Genomic DNA, 23,347 nt, shown 5'->3' with positions numbered 1-23,347 from the left:
TGTACATTTTCAGTCCTTATGCCGGAAGAAGTACTTATATCTTGTCATGTTTCCCTGCTCTTAATAGTCAGGGATTGTTCTAGGTCCTTGCTGTGGGTTTCATAGAATATCAGGGTTGGAATGGACCTCAGGAGGTCATCTAGTCCAACCCCCTGCTCAAAGCAGGACCAATCCCCAGACAGATTTTTTGCCCCAGATCCCTAAATGGCCTCCTGAAGGAGGGGGCTCACAACCCTAGGTTTGGCAGGCCAATGCTCAAATCACTGAGCTATCCCTCCCCCTTGGTTTATCTGGTGTTGTAGGTGTTTTTGCGCCATAGACTCTGCAGTTATACGTTGGGGAAAAGAATCTTTTTCTGCTTTATTTTCACTTTTGAGATTCCGCCACTCACTTTGTTTTCATATAATTAACTTAAAGCTTTATGAGCTTTCTGCGGACACTTTTTTTTTTAATCTTTTATCATTTTTGAGTACTGTAAGGCCAAAGCATATTCAGCATATCTATTATGTTGTTTGATTTGGCTGTGTCCCTTTTGCACGTTACAGGAAAAAACAGAAATAAAGTACTACTGTTGCCCACTGTATAATAGAATAATGAAGTGGAGCTGGATTCATGGTTTTTCTCATTCTTTTGTGCATGCATTGTAACTTCATGGCTTGTGTGTGTGTGTGTGTGTGTATATGTGTATATGTGTGTGTGTGTGTGTGTGTGTGTGTGTGTGTGTATACTATGAGAGCTTTTGTGATGTAGGTGGTAGAAGATGTGTTATGATATGTGATCATAATACGATAGTGTATGTTCTGGTGCAAGTGTGTAGTGTTGTGATGTGGCAAGCATTGTAAATGATAATATACAAGTGTATGAATATAGAGAGGAAGGATTTCAGAAGTTCCTCATTATAGTAATGAGAGTATAGTAAGTATCTACATATTATAATTATTACTCCTAAATCTATAATGTTGAGGCGAAAATGCAAATATATATATATAATTTTTGGGCGTTGCATGAACTTTTTAAGACTCAAGCTAAACCTCCAAAGGTGCATTAATACAGAGCAAAAACATCACTTTCCATGTTGAGCTGGGTGCAGTTTCTTGATGTGCAGTCTGGTGAATTTTTTGAAGCTCCCAGTATCCCATGGAGGGTAGCAGGGATATTAATGGAGCTACAGAAGGAGCATGATTCTCTAATCACATGGCTGTCTTAAGATCCATGGAGAATCGCACAGATTTTAGGGCAGTGGCACACCTGAGGCAGAACAGCTCACTCAGGAGCTGTCTGTTACTGGCTTCCTGCCCACACCTATGAACCATCTCTAAGGGAGGTAGGTGTAGAGTGGGAGTTAATGCTGAAAGAGGAGAAAGTGTTAATCTGTGCTGAAACTTTCTATGGGTTTGCCAGGGGATAATGGCATTTAGGGGTTTGTCTTGGCTCCAACCCCTATCCTTAGGTCTGGTAGCTCCAGCTCCAAAACCTATGGAGATTGATCATTGGCTCTGGGGAATAAGGAGGAGGAATAATTCTTGTTGGACTTGGCTCCATCCCCTGACCTAACTGGTGTATACGTGCTTTGTTCCTTTAGTGTCTCTTTCGGGGATGATTTGGCATGTATTTAATTTGCATTGTATAATGTTTGTTTAATATCCTTATGTTGTAAGAGAAACTAAATGTATTAATCTATAACTTGAAAGAACCTCAAACTACTGAATGCCTCACCTGAAACTAGATGCAGTCTGAAAAAACACAGATGATGTGTGGGAATTTGGAAAAAGATTGGAAATTAAAATTGCTCAAACTGCCTTTAGTTGTGTTTCCAGTTCTGTTAAGGTTTCATTTCTTTATCAAAACAGATATTGCATTATTTCCAAGCTCAGTGGAATATATTGGTATCTTTTATTGTTGATAGCTATTCTATTTTAGCTAGATATCTTAACTATGCTAAGATACAGTACTTCGAGCTGGCAAGAAGATGCCCCACACTTTTTCTTGACGTGTCGTTTTTGAAGTATCGAACAAAGCAGATGGTGTCTCTAACAATTAGTTTCACTAAATTTGCTTGACTTGTTTAAAAGCATGTAATTTTCCCCTTTAATAAAGCTACTTGTACTTTAACATCTTATTTGAAAGGCTTATTTTAGGCATGTTTGTTTTTATATGGTTTTCATGCACCTTTAATTTAAAAGGCGTGGAATGAAATTGTGTATACTTAGATGTTCATTGTCATTTTAGGTCTGTGGTCTGCTGTCTGAATTACTGACTGTGACTCACCACATTCGTAGACCTTAAAATCGGGAACTGGCTTAGAACCTTCAGGGCTACTTACTGGGCTATTCAGGAAGTCATCTGAAAGGTTGTACGCCAGTCAGTGATTTCCTGGGTTTTTTAAAAGAATTATATTCAGCCTCTAGCCATTATATGATGTAAAAACATCAATAACATCAGTATATGCTAACAATAAAAACAGCATTGATATTTAAACATCAGGAAAAATTGCCATAATTTATTACAGGGAAGTTGTGAAGAAAAAGATGTAAATACTAATACACACTTGTCAAGGAATCAAAATGCAAACTTGCTGCAATGGGAAATATGTAAAGGGAACCCAAATAAGCTTATTTGGACATAACTATTGAGAGGTGCTCTATATTGTATATAGAGTGTAGTTTGGGACAATGCCTGGCAAATCCTCAGTCTTGCTAAGAAGAGGCCCTCCTGTAGGAGGAAACAGTCTAACTTTTGGTCTTTCTGGCAAAGAGAGACAGCTCTGAACATGAAGCTGCTTTTGTGCTCTCCCCCCACTCCCTCCTTCCTTCATGTATTTAGGACTTCATTTCATAGTGGATTTTTCTGTGTGCTGTAAAAGTATTAAGAGCTTAAATATGTGGGAAGTGGGAGGACAGACTGCTTCTGAATCCTATTAAACAATATGCTAAAAGAATCTAAATACTGTATTAGTAAGCTCAAAGTTTTTCTTCTGTGACAAAGAAAAAATAATCAAAATTCTAGAAAGAATCATAGCCAGATGTTTGTCATTGATCCTGCCTGACTATCCTAAATATGGCAAATAAGTGGCCGTAGAAGTTTTTTGTCTGACCTCAGAAGAAAAAGTTAGTAATTCACTATTCGAAATTTGAAGATATTATAGGGTTTAAAAAGAAAGTAATTCAAGCTTTCCAATCTACATATTATATAATTCTACTGTACTTTTTGAAACCTGTTATTTTGTGTTTGGTGGCTTGACTTTCATTTTTCCCCCAATGCCACTGTTCAGTCTAAGATTCCTGGGATCTGTGTCGTTCAGTAAACTTTCTTTTAATTATTCATCATATTTTTGTGACCATACAGTGATAAAAGTAGCTGTCTGCACATACAAATACTTTTAGTAAGAACCATATAGCACCTGTAAATTATCTGTTATGTAAATACATGGAGGCTTCAAAAGTGAGATTAGGACCCCATTGTAAAAAAAAAAAGACATAAAAGACCCTGAAGAGCTTTTCGGGTAAGTAAACAAAACAGATAGGATGGGAAAGGAAACAGGCACAGAAAGGTGAGATGATTGCCAGGCTATATGACTTTGGGCAAGTGGCAGAGCCAGGAATGGAACCAGCTCTCCTGTGACTGTCCAGTGCCCTATCCACTACACCATGATGCCTCCCTAAACCCTTTCGGGATTCCAAAGTAGCTTTTTCAGAAAAGGCTGCTCTCTTGGTAGGGGGTGGGAGGGGAATGAAAATGCATTGTTAAAAATAAATCCAATTTTACCAATCCATGGTATTTGTTTGTTCCATTGTTGTCAGTTGCATGCGTAAATGCATCCTAAATGATGATTCAAATACTGAACTGTTGAAATATGTGACATTTCAAATAGCTGAAACTATCAAGCCTGTAAGGTAACGCATTCACGAGTCTAAGGGTATGTCTACACTGCAGTTAAAAACCCATGGCTGTATGTGCCAGCTGACTCGGGCTCGCAGGGCTCAAGCTGTAGGGCTGTTTCACTGCAGTGTGCACTTTCGAGCTTGGGCTGGAGCCCAGGCTCTAGGACCCTGCGAGGTGTCTTCCTCACTGTTACCTTTAGTATTGGTATTTTTGGCACAGCTACAGTTACATTCTTCACTATTGTGGTTGTATGTATTTGTGGATTTTGGAATCTCAGAGCAGCTATTTTTATGGTTTTTCAGTAACTGATACTGGTACAGTGATTTTGGGAGTTGCTCATTATAGTGCTACTGTGCTCAAAGTCACAAAATTGGAAGTTGAGGTAAAGGTGCTTAACCTGAAGAAGACACAGATACACCCACGTGACATCTTGAACATTTTTATTTAAAAAATTTTAGTACCAGAAGAGACCACTGTGATCCTCTAGACTAGAATCTCTGAGAAACTTGATATAATATTACAGTGGCAGTCTACCTATGTGCTCAGAAATTCTTGTTGACAAGAACTTATTTTGTGGAAGCTGGCTTTATATGTCTAATATTGCTCCGTGGTCCATCTGTTCAATGTAGACAAGTCAGCAACTGGACTTGTTTATCACTGTGTAGACTTTTACCACAACAAAGCCTTGCCAGCACATTTTACAATTAGGAGTATCCCACATATTTTTCCAAGGATTTTAGTTTTAGTGGGCTTTTCCCTCCCAACTGTGATGGAACATAGTTGCCTCTTGCTTGCTCAAGTAATGAAGGTAGTGAGCTTTACAATCAAAAGGTTATTTCTCTAAATGAGTTCCTGTTCCACCTTCAAGAAGCTCTATGGATCTGTTGAGTATTGACCTTCTTTAGGTCACAGAGGAGAGACTGTTGACTGGTTTCACCTTATTCAGTATGACTTCTGCATTTGCACAAGTACAGATTAGTACACTTGCTGTATGGTACCTCTAGAGGCCCAAATGCTGCAGTGCTAGATTCCTTTTGAAACTCAGCATATAGGCTCAAATAATGGTCTCCTTTACTTAGATGTACCAGAAGCCAAAAGTACAGTACAATTTCATCCCAGTTTCTCTTTCACATAACAAACCGATCTCTTATAACCTCCCCATGTCAAAAAATGAGCATCTGAAATTAGCAAAAGGTCCAAAATACCTAGCCAAATCTGGAAAAACATATTTGCTGTAGAGAGTTGATATCTCCAGCAGTGAAGTGGTTTAACTCTAATAAGCCTTTAAGTGGTCACAAGTAGGTTTGATGTTAAAACCTCATTAAGATGAATGAGAGACTGAATTTGTAGCCAGACTGAAACAAATTACACAAGACAGCAGATTTGAGGAGTTAAGCTTTCTTGTAAAGAAAAGACTTAGACCAGTTCTACGCTTAAGAATTAAAAGGCTGCGTTGCTCAGGGCTGTGAAAAATTTTGCTCCCTGAGCCACTATAGTTAGGCTGACCTGGTGTAGACACAGAAGAATTCTTCTGTTGATCTACCAAACAAGCACTGGAAAGGGGGATTAACTGTGTTGATGGATTAACCCCTTTATTGACATAAGAAACATCTACAGTACCATACCTGCTGTATGTACTCTTTAAAACCTCTCATTTTTTAATAAAACATTCTGAAAAATACAGCACAGTTTATGGATCTAATTCACAAATATCTGTTGAGTGCCATTACATAGCTCTTCTAGATTTGAGGAAACTGGAGTTAAAAAAGCACAGAGCATATTAAGTTGCAGTGACATACCACTGAAGTATTTAAAGACAAATCATGTTTAAAGCTAAAATAGTATAAATACAACACATCTGTAAAGACATTTTGAAACAGTTATTAGAATGATTTTGTTTGTTACTAAAGGGAATGTTCGTATTTAATCAGTCTATTTGTTTCCTTACGTTATTTAAAATGGAAGTTTTGATTGGTGACTATTCATTTGAAAAATGTTAATCATACTTTTGAGATCTATGGATGCAAGGCGTTCGAAGTGCAGAGTATCTTCCATCCCTGTGAGATAAATGGTATTAGTCCTGTTTCTCAGTTGAATAAACTGAGGCCTATGGGAAAAATGTGGTGTGTCCCCGAAGTCACAGGTCTGAAAATGAAAATAGAATCTTGGCTTCTAATTCTGCTTTAATAACTAGACTATGCTCCCTCTTCATTTTGCCAGAGTTGAATGTGGTTATGGGAGTGTCCTGGCATACAGCTGTGCATACGTATTTTATTTTAGCAGGCATATAATTTTATACTCCATATAACGCATGCTAATTTAAGTTTGCCACAGTGGCATATCAGTTATAAATGTTGTTAAAAAGGAATGCTTGGGAAAGATGACTGATGGAAAAACTCTTAGAAAAATTAAACTTGAATGTAATGCTGGTCAGAGGTACAGGACCACAGCAGTGGAAGCTAAAGAGCTCTTTATTTTAGCCAGAGAATAGATACACTATCACTGGCAATGTAGGTTTCCTCACACCTTTTTCATTGCTGAACTTTTTTTCCCCCTTCTTTTGGAAGGCTCTCTTACAGAAATGTGAGTCACTTAGTTCTGTTGGTCATGTAATATTCAATCCTTGGACTGTTGGCTGACACTTTTAAGGTACTATTTGTCATGTATTTAGGACATCGGTACTTTAGGAAATGGACTGATATCACCAACTCACTTCACATAGAGCCACGTAACAGCCATGTAATGGTAATGATCTTCAGTCACTGCTTACCTGGAACAAACTCACACTAATGACAAAGAAGCTAGAAAGTTCTTCAGCTTTTAAGAGTACCATTTTAACAGTAACTTCTTTGCGCTGTGACCCCCTTCTGACAACAAAAATTACTACATGATCCCAGGTGATGGTGGTGGAGCAAAGTCCAAGCCCCACTACGCCAGACTGTGGGGCAGGTGGGGAAGAGTAGGAACACCCAAGCCCCACCACCCAGGGTGCGGGGGAGGCCAAAATCCAAGGCTTCAGGCACAGGCGGGAGGCCTGTAACCTGACCCCCGTGTGACAGGTTCAATTACAGAGACCTCCTTAGGACTGTCACCTGATGTGCTGAATTTACCTCTCAGCCCGTTTTCCCTGTCAGCTTTGGATTCCAGACCCCTGCCTTGTTGAGCCAGATACACTAGTCTGCTGCAACACAGACCGAGGTCGGGTCCACACCCCCAAAGCTGCAGACTTTAACCAAAAACTGCTCAGCAGGTCACCTATCTCCAACACCCAGCTCCTAGTGGGATCCAAACCCCAAATAAATCCGTTTTACTCTGTATAAAGATTATACAGGGTAAACTCATAAATGGTACACCCTCTCTATAACTGATAGAGATACACAGCTGTTTCCTTCCCCAGGTATTAATCACTTACTCTGGGTTCATTAATAAACAAAAGTGATTTTATTACTTGTAAAAAGTAGAATTTAAGTGGTTCCAAGTAATAACAGAACAAAGTAAGTCATCAAGCAAAATAAAGCAAAAACACGCAAGTCTAAGCCTAATACATTAAGAAACTGATGACAGGTAAAATCTCACCCTCAGAGATGTTCCAGTAAGCTTCTTTCACAGAGTAGATTCCTTCCTAGTCTGGGCCCAAACCTTTCCACTGGTACAGTCCTTGTTAGTTCCAGCAGAGAAGCAGGGGTGTTCTCATGACTAGCAGCCCCATTTGTTCTGTTCCACCCCCTTATTATAGCTTTGGCACAAGGGTCCCCACCCCTCCTTCTAAATGGAAAAGCACCAGGTTTAAGATAGATTCCAATATCAGGTGACATAATCACATGTCCTGTGAGACCCCCCCAGCCTCCATTCTTCCTGGGCTGGCCTACCTGTATACAGGAAGGTTTGTAAGTAAACAGAGCCATTTACAACAAATTGCCCTAGTCAATGGGAGCCATCAAGATTCTAAACCACCATTAATGGCCCACACTTTGCAAATTACAATAGGGTCTCAGAGTTATACTTCATATTTCTAGTTTGAGGATATGGCTACACTTGCAGCTGTACAGCGCTGCCGCAGGAGCGCTTTGAAGTGCGAGTGTGGTCGCGATGCCAGCGCTGGGAGAGAGCTCCCCCAGCGCTGCAGTTACTCCACCTTCCTGCGGGGATTAGCTTGCAGAGCTGGGAGCCATGCTCCCAGCACTGGGGCACTGTTTACACTGGCACTTTATAGCGCTGTAACTTTGCTGCACTCAGGGGTGTGTTTTTTCACACCCTTGAGCGAGAAAGTTGCAGCGCTGTAAAGTGCCAGTGTAGCCAAGGCCTCAGATACAAGAATGATACATACATACAAATAGAAGGAATATATTGAGTAGGTTATAACCTTTGTTATGATACCTTACAAGAGACCTTTTGCATAAAGCATATTCAAGTTACATCATTCATGCACATAAGCATATTTCCATAAAACACATGGAGTGCAATGTCCAACCAGTGCTGAAGCCCTTGGGCATTAGCCCTAAGCGGTGGGACTCGGGCTTCAGCTTCAGCCCTGGGTCCCAGCAAATCTAATGCTAGCCCTGACAACCCAATTAAAATGAGGTTGTGACCCACTTTGAGACCGCTGCTCTAATTCTTAGCATAATGCTAAAACAAGTCAGTGTTATCAATACAAGTGAAAAGTATAGGTACTTACACTGGATGAGGCAACAGCCAAAAAAGGAAACGAACACAAGTGCCCAGAAGTGAGGCTTTCACTGATCTTGAACACCTCTGGTATTCTGGAATTTGTGTTGCATCTCAGTATTACAGATGTCTCTTGTGGCTTCCCCATTGGAAGAAGCTGTCTTTGGAAGAGCGGAACGGCAGTCTGCGCCACTGCCAAGTAGAATGGATGTCAAGGAAGGCCTTAGGGTATGTCTACACTGCAATAAAACAGTCATGGGTGGCCCATATCCCCTGACGTGGGCTTGCAAGGCTTGGACTGCAGGACCGTAAAATTGAAGTGTAGATGTTTGGGCTCAGGCTATAGACCCACCTCCTCCAAGGAATCATGATAATACATTTTTTCCCCCATTTAAATCAGTTTTACATTTTGCTTTTCTTTATTTCACATTTTTCAATCTTAAATTGCTAAAGTAGATGTTTGGGTTCTTAATTCTTAGTAAAATTTCAAATTTTACATTTTTTTCCTGAATTTTAGAGTTTTGTAAAATTCAAAGAAGAGACTCTACCCAGGAGCAGCGCGTGTACAATGAGATTTATAATTTATTTCATTATGAATTTTAATCTAAAATTGCAGTAGCACAAAATTTCAAATTAATTTTCCAAATTTAACCCGACAAATTAATGGATTAAAAAAATCAAGTGACTTTTAAATCAATGATTTAGTTAATTATTTTGATTTTTCCTGAAGGTGTAGTTATGGGATGGTCTGAGTGTATTGGGAGTTCTGTATAGTTAACTGACATTGTCAATACGGGGATGGTGTATGTGCACAAAAGAATAAATATTCAGCCCTTTTTTTCTTATATGAAAGAGAGAAACTGGAAAAATGTATAGTAATACCCGTTGAACCCAATCAAGATTCAGGGCTCATTGTGCTAGGTGCCATTGAAATAAATAACTGAAAATGGGACCGCTCAGGCCCTAGTCTTATAAATGGGATTCAACAGGTAGACACAACAGACAAAGGTAAGGAGGCTTGAGGGAGAAGTTTACAATAAGACAGCAAGTTCTGCGTAATAAATAGAAGTCTTGGCTTGCTGTTTGCATAGCCATTGTTGCTTGGTAATTTGAATGTCACAGCACTGATAAATTTTAAGGAGGGATTTGGAGAAGGATAAAGAGATGGCTTTATTGATTTGTATACTTTTTTTCCATGATAAGAGGGAGACAGTGGAGAAAGTGTAAAGATATCTTTCAACTAGGGCTGTCAATTGTAGTTAAGGCCTGTGATTAACTCAAAAATTAATTGCAATCAATCAGTTTTAATCAATTGAAATTCATTAAATATTTGTCTCTTTCTACATTTCAGGTGTATTGATTTTAATTACAACACAGAATACAAAGTGTACAGTGCTCACTTTATATTATTTTTATTACAAATATTTACACTGTAAAAACGATAAAAGAAATACTCTAGTATTTTTCAGTTCACCTCGTTCAAGTACTGTAGTGCAAACTCTTTATCCTGAAAGTGCAACTTAAAAATGTAGAATTCTTTTTGTTACATGGTTTTATTTTTGAGTGAAGTAATGTAAAACTTTAGAGCCTACAAGTCCACTTTGTCTTATTTCTTGTTTAGCCAATTGCTAAGACAAACAAGTTTGTTTATATTTATGGGAGATAATGCTGCCCACTTCTTATTTACAGTGTCACCTGAAAATGAGAATAGGTGTTCATGTGGCACTTTTGTAGCCTGAGTTGCAAGGTATTTACGTGCCAGATATGGTAAAGATTCGTATGTTCCTTCGTGCTTTGGTGACCGTTCCAGAGAACATGCTAACATACGAATCTGTAGCTCATCTGGCATGTAAATATCTTGTGACGCTGGCTACAACAATGGCATTCGAATGCCTGTTCTCATTTGCAGATGACATTGTAAACAAGAAATGGGCAGCATTGTCTCCCACAAATGTAAACAGACTTGTTTTGAGTGATTGGCTGAACAAGAAGTAGGACTGAGTGGACTTTGTTTCGTTTTTGAGGGAAGTTATTTTTTTGAACATAATTCCACATTTGTAAATTCAAATTTCATGATAAAGAGATTGCACTACAGTACTTGTATTAGGTGAATAGAAATACTATTTTTCTTTTTTACAGTGCAAATATTGGTAGTAATAAAGAAGTATAAAGTGAGGACTGTATACTTTGCATTTTGTTGTAATTGAGATCGGTGTATTTGAAAATGTAGAAAAGATCCCAAAATATTTAAATATAGTGTTCTGTTATTGTTTAACAGCGCAATTAATTGTGATTAATTTTTTTAATCACTTGTCAGTCCTACTTTCAACACAACAAAACATTAATAGTAAGAGTGCCCAAAAGTTCCACGTTAGAATGTTGGCAGTAAAGTTGCAAAACCTGCAGGTAATACCCTTGCACAATTGTTTAGGTTAGCTGAGACTAAATAACTTTGTAAGATCCCTCAGAATTCTAACTGAGAGCTTGTCTTCACTGCAATATTAGCTTTAGGTATAACTTGCCCCTAACAAGGCTCCTGCTCTCATGCACGGATCTCTGTCTTGTGATAAGTGGTGCTTTTAAACTCGAGCTAGCTGGCCTTTTGGGAGGTGTAGATTAAAGCTCCAGTGCTGCTGATACTTGAGTTCCTAGTGTCCTGGGGATTCAGCTACAGATTACAGTTTGAGTTAATGCACCTCATTAGTTGCTAATCTAATCACTGTGTGTGGCTCAAATTGTGTTTTGCAGCATGACTGCTCCTTTGAGCTGTGCTAGCTCAAGCAGAGTAACTTGACATAACTGTTGTAGTGAAGACAATCCCTGAATGTGTGGAATGGTGGCTGATGAAATTCGGTGTTGACTGATGCCATGATCTTGGTGATTCCTTAGACCTCTATAATACAAATACACCATTCTTCTCTGTAAAAATGGCATTGTGGGGTTCCATATTTGTTTTCAGTGACTCGATCAATTGTGAACACTTAAAATGTTTTTTACCTCTTTGCAAGCCCGGAAACTCTACCTGAAATCTGAAAACCAAGTTATATTCTTTCTGGCTCATGTGCTGTCACCAAAAATAATTCTGTAGGCTAAATTCTGTCCTTATTTACATCTGTGTGATCCTGTTGTCTTATTGGTTTGCATAGGTGTAACTGGGGCCACAATATGGTTGTGTAATTGGAATTTGGTTACCAAATCTGGTGATGCATGAGCTAGAATAGGTTCAAACTCTTGCTCCCATAGATGTTTTGGCTCTGCAATGCAATGCTGGGGGTGGGGGAGTGGAAAAGAGGTGACAGAATTTACTTTTGTGATAAAGCAGGTAGGACCTATTTTATGATATGAACCTATGACAGGAATCTGATCTGTGGAGGGGAAAGGTGCTGTTTTCAGGTGCACAGTTCTCTTACCATATTGCACTTTACAGTTATTTGGTGTCTTTTTCAGTCATTGAGAGCATGATTCTAAAAAGGTTAGTTCTTAAAAAGCCAAACTTTACCTGTTCTTAGACTTAACTCATTAATGTGTGGTTTGCTAGATTTGTAAAAATTAGATACAATTTAGGACAGTTTGAAAATAACTTATTGAGCATGCACAGTACAATATTTTCCTTACTAGATAACTTTGTCGGACTTTTTGTGAGTTTAGGAAAAAAGTGTTCTCAGGATAACGTGGGCTCCCCACAGTGCAGCACCAAATTATTACTTTGTTTTCTATCTTTTCCTTTTGTAGTGATGTCCATAACAACTTTGTTATAGCCTTCCTGCTTTAAAGACTGTGGAGAACTATAAGCTCTTACACATATGCGAAGCATTCTCAAACTGAGAGAAGAGATGGAAAAACTGTGTGTACCTTAATGTTCTGAATGGAGAATGCTCTAAAATTGTACATGTTTTAAGTGCTAAAATACTACATGGACATATGCTCTATAAATATCTTAACTTTAATATTTAATTTTTATTTTATTTAGTAATAAAACAAACCCAAGTAAATAACAGATGCACTAATGAATTCTGGAATATATATATACAGCAACTGGATAGCATAGTGGTTAAGAGCGCCGCCCTTTGATACGGGAGACCGCCCTTTGATACGAGAGACCGGGGTTCAAATCCTGGTTGGTTCCCAACTTTCCAGTAGGGGTCCTTGGGCAAAAGACCCCCTAACGCTTCACCTGCCTACCTCAAATATGAGAGTGACACGAACTAGGAGAGTCATGCCGGCTCGGACGTCGCCCGGATTAACAAGGTCCGCGCCAGATGTTGAGGAACCAGGACAATCTGACGATAAGTGGGCTACTGGAACAAACCATTCATGGACGAGACAAGAGAACCTGGAATTGATGGAATGCTACTACAACAGTAGACCTAATGAGAGGGGATATATGAAACGTATGAGGGGACTATGGATGGACAAAAGACCTACATCCACACTTACTGAGAAACAGCTAGTTACCCAACGCTTCAACATAGTAAAGAGGAAGCTGCTCTCACAGCTTGAGATAGACCAACTCCACATTACATCCCAGACTCAAGAAGACCTGGAAGAACAAGTGGATGTGCAGCCCACACCTGAAGCTGAAACTTCACTGCCACCCCCTCCATTGCAGAGCACAGCAGCTGATATGAGGCATAAGATCATGGAGAAACTAGCTACAGTCAATCCTCGAGACCGATTACCAAGGCTCAGTGGAGAAGTACCATCAGCTAGTATGTTAGAAGATGCCAATAGAGCCCTCATGACAATCCCTACTACCACCATAACTCAAACCAATGAACTGGTATACGCTACAGCCTCTGTAATCCTGGAGATGCTTGGCTACACGATCAAGAAGAACAACAGTATGTACCCACCCTGGAAAATGAGGTTGGAGGATAAGATCAAGGCGACTCGGAGAGAAGTTAGTCAGCTGGTGGAACTACAGAAGGGTGTAGAGATTAAGGATAAGACTCGGCTACTGAAAAAATACAAGGGCCTGACTCCATCTGAAGCCCTAGAGACTGCTAAACAAAGGCTCACAGCACTGGCTACCAGGCTAAGGAGATACACTAGAGAAGCAGAGGCCAAAAAAGTAAATGCCCTGTTCTCCAAAGAACCATCCAAGGTGTACTCCCAACTGCAGTGCAACAACACAATAACAGCAGAGCCACCAGCAGCAGAAACTGAACAGTACTGGAAGAACATATGGGAGAAAGACAAGACTCATAACACCAGTGCAAAGTGGCTGCAGGACCTGAGAACAGAGCACAGCAATCTCCCAGAACAGAAACCAGTCACCATCACAGTAGAAGACATCCAGCAGCGGGTCAAGAACATGAAGAGCTGGACAGCACCTGGACCAGACATGATCCACACCTACTGGCTAAAGAAACTAACAGCAGTGCATGAACGCCTAGCAGCACAGATGAACCAGCTGCTAGCAGCAGGCTCCCACCCAAACTGGCTAACACAAGGAAGGACAGTGCTGATCATGAAAGACCCCTGCAAGGGGACAGAACCGGCCAACTACCGGCCAATAACCTGCCTCCCCACAAAATGGAAAGTCCTATCAGGCATCATAGCTGCCAAGCTACAGGACCACATGGGCCAGTACATGAGCACAGCTCAGAAGGGCATTGGGAACAACACCAGAGGCTCAAAACACCAGTTGCTCATAGATAGAGCAGTCGCCCAAGACTCAAGGTCTAGACAGACCAATCTGAGCACAGCCTGGATTGACTACAGGAAAGCCTACGACTCAATGCCGCACACGTGGATCTGTGAATGTCTGGCGCTATACAAAGTCAACAGGACACTAAGGACCTTCCTCAAGAACTCAATGGGACTATGGAAGACAACACTGGAAGTCAACTCAAGGCAGCTTGCACAAGTGGCCATCAAGTGCGGCATATACCAAGGTGATGCACTGTCCCCGCTGCTGTTCTGCATAGGCTTAAACCCCCTCAGCCAGATAATCACAAGGACTGGATATGGGTACAGGTTCAGGAGTGGAACTACCATCAGCCACCTCCTCTACATGGATGACATCAAGCTGTATGCTAAGAATGAACGAGACATCGACTCGCTAATCCACCTGACGCGGATCTACAGTGAGGATATCGGGATGTCATTCGGACTGGAGAAGTGTGGCCGGATGGTAGTGAAGAGAGGGAAGGTAGTCAAGACTGATGGGGTGGAACTACCAGCGGGCCACATAGCAGACATACAGACCAGCTACAAGTACCTTGGCGTCCCACAGTCACATGGAAACCACGATGAGGAGGCAAGGAAGACAGCAACATCCAAGTATCACCAAAGGATAAGACAGGTCCTGAAGAGCCAGCTCAGTGGGAAGAACAAGATCCACGCCATCAACAGATACGCCCTGCCGGTCATCAGATACCCTGCCGGTATAGTGAGCTGGCCAAAGGAGGACATGGAGGCTGCCGATGTGAAAACCCGGAAGCTCCTCACAATGCACGGAGGTTTCCACCCCAAGTCCAACACCCAGAGACTGTATACCAGCCGGAAAGAAGGCGGGCGGGGCTTGGTGAGCGTCAAAGCCACTGTCCTGGATGAAACCCGGAACATCCAGGAGTACATCAGTAAGATGGCCCCCAAAGATGAGCTGCTGAGAGAATGCCTGAGGCAGCAGCAGACATGGGAGGAAGACCAAGCAGAAGAAGTGCCATGGCAAGACAAGACCCTGCATGGGATGTACCATCGACAGATAGCTGAGGTGGCTGACATTGGGAAATCCTACCAGTGGCTGGAAAGGGCTGGACTAAAAGACAGCACTGAGGCACTGATCATAGCAGCACAGGAACAGGCACTGAGCACCAGATCCATTGAAGCAGGGGTCTACCACACTAGAGAGGACCCAAGGTGCAGACTGTGCAGAGAGGCCTCAGAGACAGTCCAACACATAGTGGCAGGATGTAAGATGCAGGCAGGAACAGCATACACTGAACGGCACAACCAAGTGGCTGGCATTGTGTACAGGAACATCTGCACAGCGTATGGGCTAGACCCTCCCAAGACCAGATGGGAGATTCCACAGAAGGTTGTGGAGAATAGCAGGGCTAAGATTCTGTGGGACTTCCAGATCCAGACGGACAGGCAGGTACTGGCCAATCAACCAGACATCGTGGTAATAGACAAGGAGCAGAAGACAGCGGTGGTGATAGATATAGCAGTGCCAAGTGACAGCAACATCAGGAAGAAGGAATATGAGAAGCTGGAGAAGTACCAGGGCCTGAAAGAGGAACTAGAGAGGATGTGGAAAGTGAAGGCCAAAATGGTCCCAGTGGTGGTAGGAGCACTCGGGGCTGTAACTCGTAAGCTGGGTGAGTGGCTCCAACAGATCCCAGGAACAACATCAGAGCTCTCTGTCCAGAAGAGTGCAGTGCTAGGAACAGCTAAGATACTGCGCAGAACCCTCAAATTCCAAGGCCTCTGGTAGAGGACCCGAGGTTGAGGAAGACACATATCACCCAGAGGGGTGAGAGGGGATTTTTTTTTTTTATAAAATTTTTGAATGGGGTATTGGCGTTGAGGTTTGAAGAAAAGTGTTGGCCTGTGCAGTAGTGAAAGCTTGAGCTTGGATGTCTAGGATACTCCCAAGGAAAAACCTGCTTTAATTAGTTATTATTTTGGGATAAAGTTCTGTCAAAACTTCAGCTGGAGCAGCTTCTTACAAGTGAAATTGATTCAGAGAAAAGTAATTTTTTCATTTGAAAATGTGATTGACATTCATTTTGGCATAATTTCATTGCACACAATGTGAATCTTAATATCACCAAAACTATGTCCTATTCATTTTTATTAACAAGTAATTGTAACTGAAACATATAATATTTGCTTTTAAAAATTTTTATTCTGATTTTTTTGTTTTGAAATGCTTAGTATGAGAGACTTTCTCATTGTCTAATGGAAAACACAAAAATACTCTCAAATACTTATTTAATTGTTGTCAAACTGCATATGAAAATATGTAATTAAAAAGTAGCATCTTGAAGCGAGGTTGACACAACCCTAAATAAGGTCCACAATGTGTCATCAGAATTAGAAATAAATTAGACTGAAAGGGCATACAAAACAGGTTGTGGAATTTGTTTGCATTATGTTTGCATTCAGAACTCCAATGAGTCATATGAAGGTCTATGTAGGCATTATATGGAAGGTGTCTGATATGTCCAAGCATAGAAATCCATCTGTGGAATGAAGGGGCCTCTGTGTCAGTCCATTTTGTCAACATACCCTTTTTTTTTCTAAGCTAAGGATACAAGTTACACTCCTTACTTTGAGAGAGAGTGTAGCGAGCAAAGTATACCCAACATTCGAGATGATGATATATTAATCCAATTTTCTGGTTTGCAAGTTATTTGAAACAAAATATCTACATCCCAATAATTCTAGTAACAGTGGTTAAGAAAGACCCGACCTGGTATTTACATTTGTGACATAACTGAGTCTCAAATACACAGTTGGAAATGTTGAACTAATGTATGGTGTGTCACTCATCTCTGTACTCAAGGCCACTAAAACTCACTCTTCCTAAAACATTCTGGCCAGATGTCAGGTATCCTCTCATTTGAAATGTCTTTCAGATAAGCCCAACAGATCTCAACCAAGGCAAGGGCAAACATACAGAATTCTGAAAAGATTTGAAATGAGTGATTTGATTTATCATGATTGCTTGATAACTCTAGTTAATAGATTGTGGCTAAGAGTCCTAGGTTCTTCTTTCTGTTACTTGCCAATAGAGGGTCAAATCCTGATGCCATTGAAGTCAAGGGAAATTTTGCCATTGACTTCAGTGGGAGCAGGATTATGCTTTAGGTATTTGTTATAGGTGAAAATAACTGAGCTCAAATTTTTCCATTAGTTATTGAAACATCATTAATCCATTGGCTTTTATGACATAAACTAAAAATGTTCAATTCTTCACAGGGTCAAAATTGTAACAGCATTTTTTATCTAGTTTCATGAGGTGCAGTGGCTGCCAGTATGTCTCTGGTATCTATATATTAAAGGAAGCAGTATCCTTTCCTAGATTCTAGGGCTGTCATAAAGTCTTGCGAGTTGCTTATTTTTATTCGGTATTTGATTAAGGCTGCTAGTTATAATTGGTATTTGAATATAAAAAAGTGGATTTGTTATTTTATTCTGAGGTATTCACAACATCATTTTCTAGGAGTCTAACAGACAACTTTACCGGAAGGTTCCTCATATCATTGAAAGAATTTTCTTTTAAGGGTAGCTGCTCTATCACAGTCCATTCTCTCAACCCTTTTATTTTGCTGCTGCTGTCCCCGTAGACTTCTGGCAAGTTGCCCAGGCAACAAGTGGCCATCACTAGGGTAATTTGTAGGGCTGTCATGCGAACAAAAAATTTAATCACAGTTAATCATACTGTTAAACAATAATGGAGCACCATTTTATTTAAATATTTTTGGATGTTTTCTACATTTTCAAATATATTGTTTTCATTTACAACACAGAATACAAAGTGTACAGTGCTCACTTTATATTTATTTTTGATTATAAGTATTTGCACTGTAAAATAACAAAAGAAATAGTATTTTTCAGTTCACCTAATACAAGTACTGTAGTGCAATCTTTTTATCATGAAAGTTGAACTTACAAATGTAGAAATATGTACAAAAAAACTGCATTCAAAAATAAAACAATGTAGAATTTTAGACCCTGCAAGTCAACTCAATCCCACTTCTTGTTCAGCCAGTCACTCAGACTAACAAGTTTGTTTACATTTACAGGAGATAATGCTGCCTGCTTCTTGTTTACAATGTTACCTGAAAGTGAGGACAGGTATTCTCATGGCCCTGTTGTAACTGGCATTGCAAGATATTTATGTGCCAGATGCACTAAAGATTCATATGTCCCTTCACACTTCAACCGCCATTCCAGGGGACATGTGTTCATGCTGATAACGGGTTCTGCTTGATAACAATCTAAAGCAATGTGGACTGCCGCGTGTTCATTTTCATTCTTTGAGTCAGATGCCACCAGCAGAAGGCTGATTTTCTTTTTCGGTGGTTCAAATTCTGTAGTTTACGCATCAGCGTGTTGCTTTTTTTAAGACTTCTGAAAGCATGCTCCACACTTTGTCCCTCTCAGATATTGGAAGGCACTTTGGATTCTTAAACCTTGGGTCAAGTGCTGTAGTTATCTTTAAAAGTCTCACATTGATACCTTCTTTGCGTTTTGTCAAATCTGCAGTGAAAGTGTTCTTAAAATGAGCATCATGTGCTGGGTCATCATTCGAGACTGCTATAACGTGAAATATATGGCAGAATGCAGTAAAGACATACGATTCTCCCCAAGGAGTTCAGTCACAAATTTAATGAATGCATATGCATATATATATATAATTTTTAACGAGCATCATCAGCCTGGAAGCATGTCCTCTACAATGATGGTTGAAGATTGAAGGGGCATATGAATGTTTAGCATATTTGTCACATAAATACCTTTTCAGTACCAGCTACAAAAGTGCCATGCAAATGCGTGTTCTCAATTTCTGATAACATTGTAAATAAGACACGGGCAGCTTTATCTCCTGTAAATGTAAACAAACTTGTTTGTCTTAGCGACTGGCTGAACAAGAAGTAGGACTGAGTGGACTTGTAGGCTTTGAAGTTCTATATTATTTTTGTTTTGAGTGCACTTATGTAACACACACAAAAAATCTACATTTTAAACATACTTTCATGACAAAGAGATTGCACTACATACTTGTATGTGGTGAATTGAAAAATATTTATTTCTTTTTATCACTTTGATTTTAATAACACAGAATAAAATATATATGAAAATGGAGAAAATCATCCAAAATATATAATAAATTTCAATTGGTACTCTATTGTTTAACAGTGCGATTAAAACTGCGATTAATCGTGACTAATTTTTTTGAGTTAATTGTGTGAGTTAACTGTGGTTAATCAACAGCCCTAATAATTTGTTAAGGCTATGGAGGTTAATCTTCTGGAGGGAGGTTTAAATGTTTTGTGTTTGTACTTTGTTTAGGTTAGCAACAGGTTGTTTTCTTTCAGACTCATTGGGGAAGAGAATACTTTTGAAAGTGAAAATATAGGTAGAATAATATTTAAGTAATAATAGGGGTCTGACCAAATACACAACCCCAAATAATTGTAATCTGGCCCCAAAAGAGGTAGGAGAAACGGAACATTACTTTTCTGTTGCTTATCCCTTAGACCAGAGGTTCTCAAACTTGTTCTGCTGCTTGTGCAGGGAAAGCCCCTGGCGAGCCGGGCCAGGCCAGGCCAGTGTGTGTACCTGCTGCGTCCACAGGTTTGGCCGATTTGCGGCTCCCAGTGGCTGCGGTTCACTGCTCCAGGCCAATGGGAGCTGCTGGAACTGAATATTCAGGTTTATACAAATTTTACTCAATGATCCTGACTCTATTTCCTTTAGGAACATGAATTTTATTATTAAAAGTAAGTAATTGTGTCTACAGCTGAAGCACCATATCCTTTGATCTACCTGCCACTTTATTTTTCTTTTACAGAAATCTTTATGAACTTCTATAACAAATCTGTGATGTCAGTTGTAGTAGACTCTTGGCAGAGCATAGGGAATGTGACAATTTCAGAATTGGACGTGTGCCATAATGAGGAATTCCTATTGAAATGTTTGTGTCCTTTAAAGAATCGAGTATTCATTCATATACGCCGTTTCCTACGTTATCAAAATTCTAAGCACATTATAGAACATGTTTAAGAGAACTTGCCTGGTGTAGCTCTTATGCAGGCATAACCGATATTAAATTGACAATACAAAATCTAATTAATTATGAAATTTACAAAATCAAAAGACTTAGGAGTCTTGGCAGATGAACTGGAAATGGGTAAATGCAACAAACAACTTGAGAAACTAAATCAAATTCTCCCAGGCAAAATTTTCCCACAGAACTTGAAACAAAGAATAATGAAATACTTTGTTAGATCCCAAGCTTTGCAACTCATTTTCAACACATTACTTAATACTACTCTTTGTAAATGCAACATTCTTTGATACATTTTATATTTAAAGGAGACACGGTCAACTTAAAGGTCACATTGCTATCTGAATTTTTACTTAGTGCTGTTTCTAGTAACTCCAGGACTACTTTAATTGAAATATTTTTCTCCATGTTTTTCATTTTTAGCAATTTGATAGTACTTTATATAATTGACAACTTTTATTGTTTCCCTGAATAGTCAGTTAAGTTGGTCACTTTTCACCTGTGAGTGAGTGTCTTTCACACAAGATATGGAGAGGGAGAGAAGTATTTGGGAAATAGGAAAAAAAGAAGATAATTTTCTTTTTTAAAAAGACTGGGGAACACAGGGAGCAGGTTTAGTACCTGATGGTTTTCCGCTTTGTTTTGAAATTGACTAGATTTCAGTATGATAGTGCCTTCTAAGCTTTAGAGAGGGATTCCTACAGTAAGGCAAACTTGACAATGAAAACATTCAAACAGCATGATTCTTTACCTATAATCTTCTGTATTCTGCCTTACTATAATTAGTAATTATATTTGAATTTAACAGTTTTTAAATAGAAGTTAGCTTCCTGTTGCCTATTAAACTTACTGATCAAGACACTGAAAGAAGAGATATAAGAAACCAGATAATTTAACAATCCTTCAAATTATTTACTTAAAATTGTTTATATGCAGAATGCACTGAATAAATAAAATTGACCGACATATTAAAATGGCAGTAAACGTACGCTTTTGAAGTAGTTTTCCATTCTGATAAGGATAAGAACATAAGGAAAGCCATACTGGGTCAGACCAAAGGTCTCTCTAGCCCAGTGTCCTGTATTCCGACAGTGGCCAATGCCAGGTGCACCAGAGGGAATAAGCAGAACAGATAATCATCAAATGATCCATTTCCTGTTGCTCATTCATCACTTCTGGCAAACAGAAGCTTAGGACACCATCCCTGCCTTTGCTGGCTAATAGGCATTAATGTACCTATCCTCAATTAATTTATCTAGTTCTTTTTTTGACCCTGTTATAGTTTTGGCCTTCACAACATCCTCTGGTAAAGAGTACCACAAGTTGACTGTACGTTGTGTGAAGAAATACTTTTTGTTTTTAACCAAAATCATATGAACATCCAGAGATTTGACTCATTCAAGTATACACAATCTTTTTTGAACAATACAAATTCCTTTAGGGTACTCAACTGGAAAATCTCACTACCAAGCCTAAATTAACATACTTTATCAAGGGCATATTGGACGTTCTCCTTCACGGTACCAGAATTACCTGCTGAAATCTGGACTGAAGGAGAAACTGATCATTATCACTGAGTCTTGAACATAAATATTAATAAGCAGGGAAAAACTAGAATTATTTTTGCTAGAAAACACTTTATCGGGGGTCAGGGTTGTGGTTTGAGTTTCCATTTCTCATTTAGTTTGTATTAGTGTTTTACACAGTGATAGCACAGTGCCAAAATTTGAACAAAGTGCTTCATCAAAAATGTTCCACCTCATTCATTCATTCATACATACATTTCCCAAGGTAAAATACATCCCTACCCCATCCAGAAATCCATTAGTTCCATGCTCTTCCTCCTTATTAAATAAAAATGTATGTATTCCATAGTTTCCTCACTCCCATAACTAATCATTCTCTAATTCTCCCCCCTTCCCCCAAGGTAAAAGTATTTCTTGCCCTGCCTTGCTTGTCCCTTGTCCTTCCATCATGTAGGTTCCTTTAGGTGGCTCTTCTATTTGGCTACTTTCCATCGGCATTGATGTTGACAGATGATTTGTACTGTGGCCTCTGCTGACAGCAGTGGTGGTAGGCAGGTAGTCCTAGTATCTGGTTTTGAGATGGTTAGTTGGATGTGAGTCAGGTTCCCTCTGTTAGTGAGCTAGATACTCAGCTGGAGAATAGATTCCATTTGGTTTTTGAGTGTGTAAGCTCTCCTAGTTGGGTCTCATGGTAGACCTAGCTCAGTGAGGGAGATGGGTTTTCAGTGGCTACAGAACTTCTGCCCCATGTGGCTTCAGCTTAGTCTTGTCTCTTTCCTTATCTCCTTTCCCTTTGTATTGCTGGAGCTGTAAGTTTCCTCATCCCTATACCCACCATGTGGAGCATCCCTCATGCAATCTAGATGCATTGACTGATGGGGGAATTTACGAAAGGCAGCTAGCTGCTAGTCATGCAATAGTGGGAGCCGACTGAGAGCTGAAAATCTGAACAAGTAGGTCCAACTTCAGGATTTTGGGTAGGTTATGAATTTTTTTGCTGCTTCCTCCCACTTAACATAATCAATTTGTATCCATGGTTTTTGTCTCTAAGTGCAAAATTGATATAAAATTTGTGGGAAGAGTTAACGAGCTGATTCTTTGGGATGCTGCAAATTAATTTTACACTCTCAGCAAATGTGAGAAAGATGGAGGTCTTTAGACTCCAGCAGCTTCCTGACACAAAAGTGGAGTCCAGGTGTGAATAGCTTAAGACCTTAGCAACCATATTGTGTGTTTTCCTGGATGTCCTTGCAAGAAAAAAAAGCTAGAAATGAGAGCTGAGATTCTCCATTGCAGAGCCCGTATTCTAGCTCTGTCAGTGAGGGACTCGTGTGGGTCTTCCAGCTCATTAGTGGACCAGCAACTTGTGAATCTTTTCAAATCTACATTAGAGGCCATATCTTTGGCCCCACTAAATTCCATTGTATTGCTCTGGAAATACAAGGGGGACTTAAAGCTGCCTCAGTTTGCCAGCTGAGGATTTCCTTGTTGAGGGTGAATTCTCATTCAGTATAGCCAACTTTGTGCC

At 39.8% G+C, this 23,347-nt stretch overlaps 1 protein-coding gene across 5 annotated transcripts in view; it reads left to right on the top strand.

Annotated features, from left to right (window-relative positions):
• Window positions 1–23,347, top strand: part of FARP2 (FERM, ARH/RhoGEF and pleckstrin domain protein 2) — a 204,508-nt gene that overhangs the window by 28,192 nt on the left and 152,969 nt on the right. The gene's annotated exons all lie outside the window — the stretch shown is intronic.

Source organism: Chelonoidis abingdonii, chromosome 8 (assembly GCF_003597395.2).
Source record: "Chelonoidis abingdonii isolate Lonesome George chromosome 8, CheloAbing_2.0, whole genome shotgun sequence".
Taxonomy (NCBI): domain Eukaryota; kingdom Metazoa; phylum Chordata; order Testudines; family Testudinidae; genus Chelonoidis; species Chelonoidis abingdonii.
The sequence above is the reverse complement of the archived record's forward strand: the minus strand, read 5'-3'. Positions and strand labels throughout refer to the sequence as shown.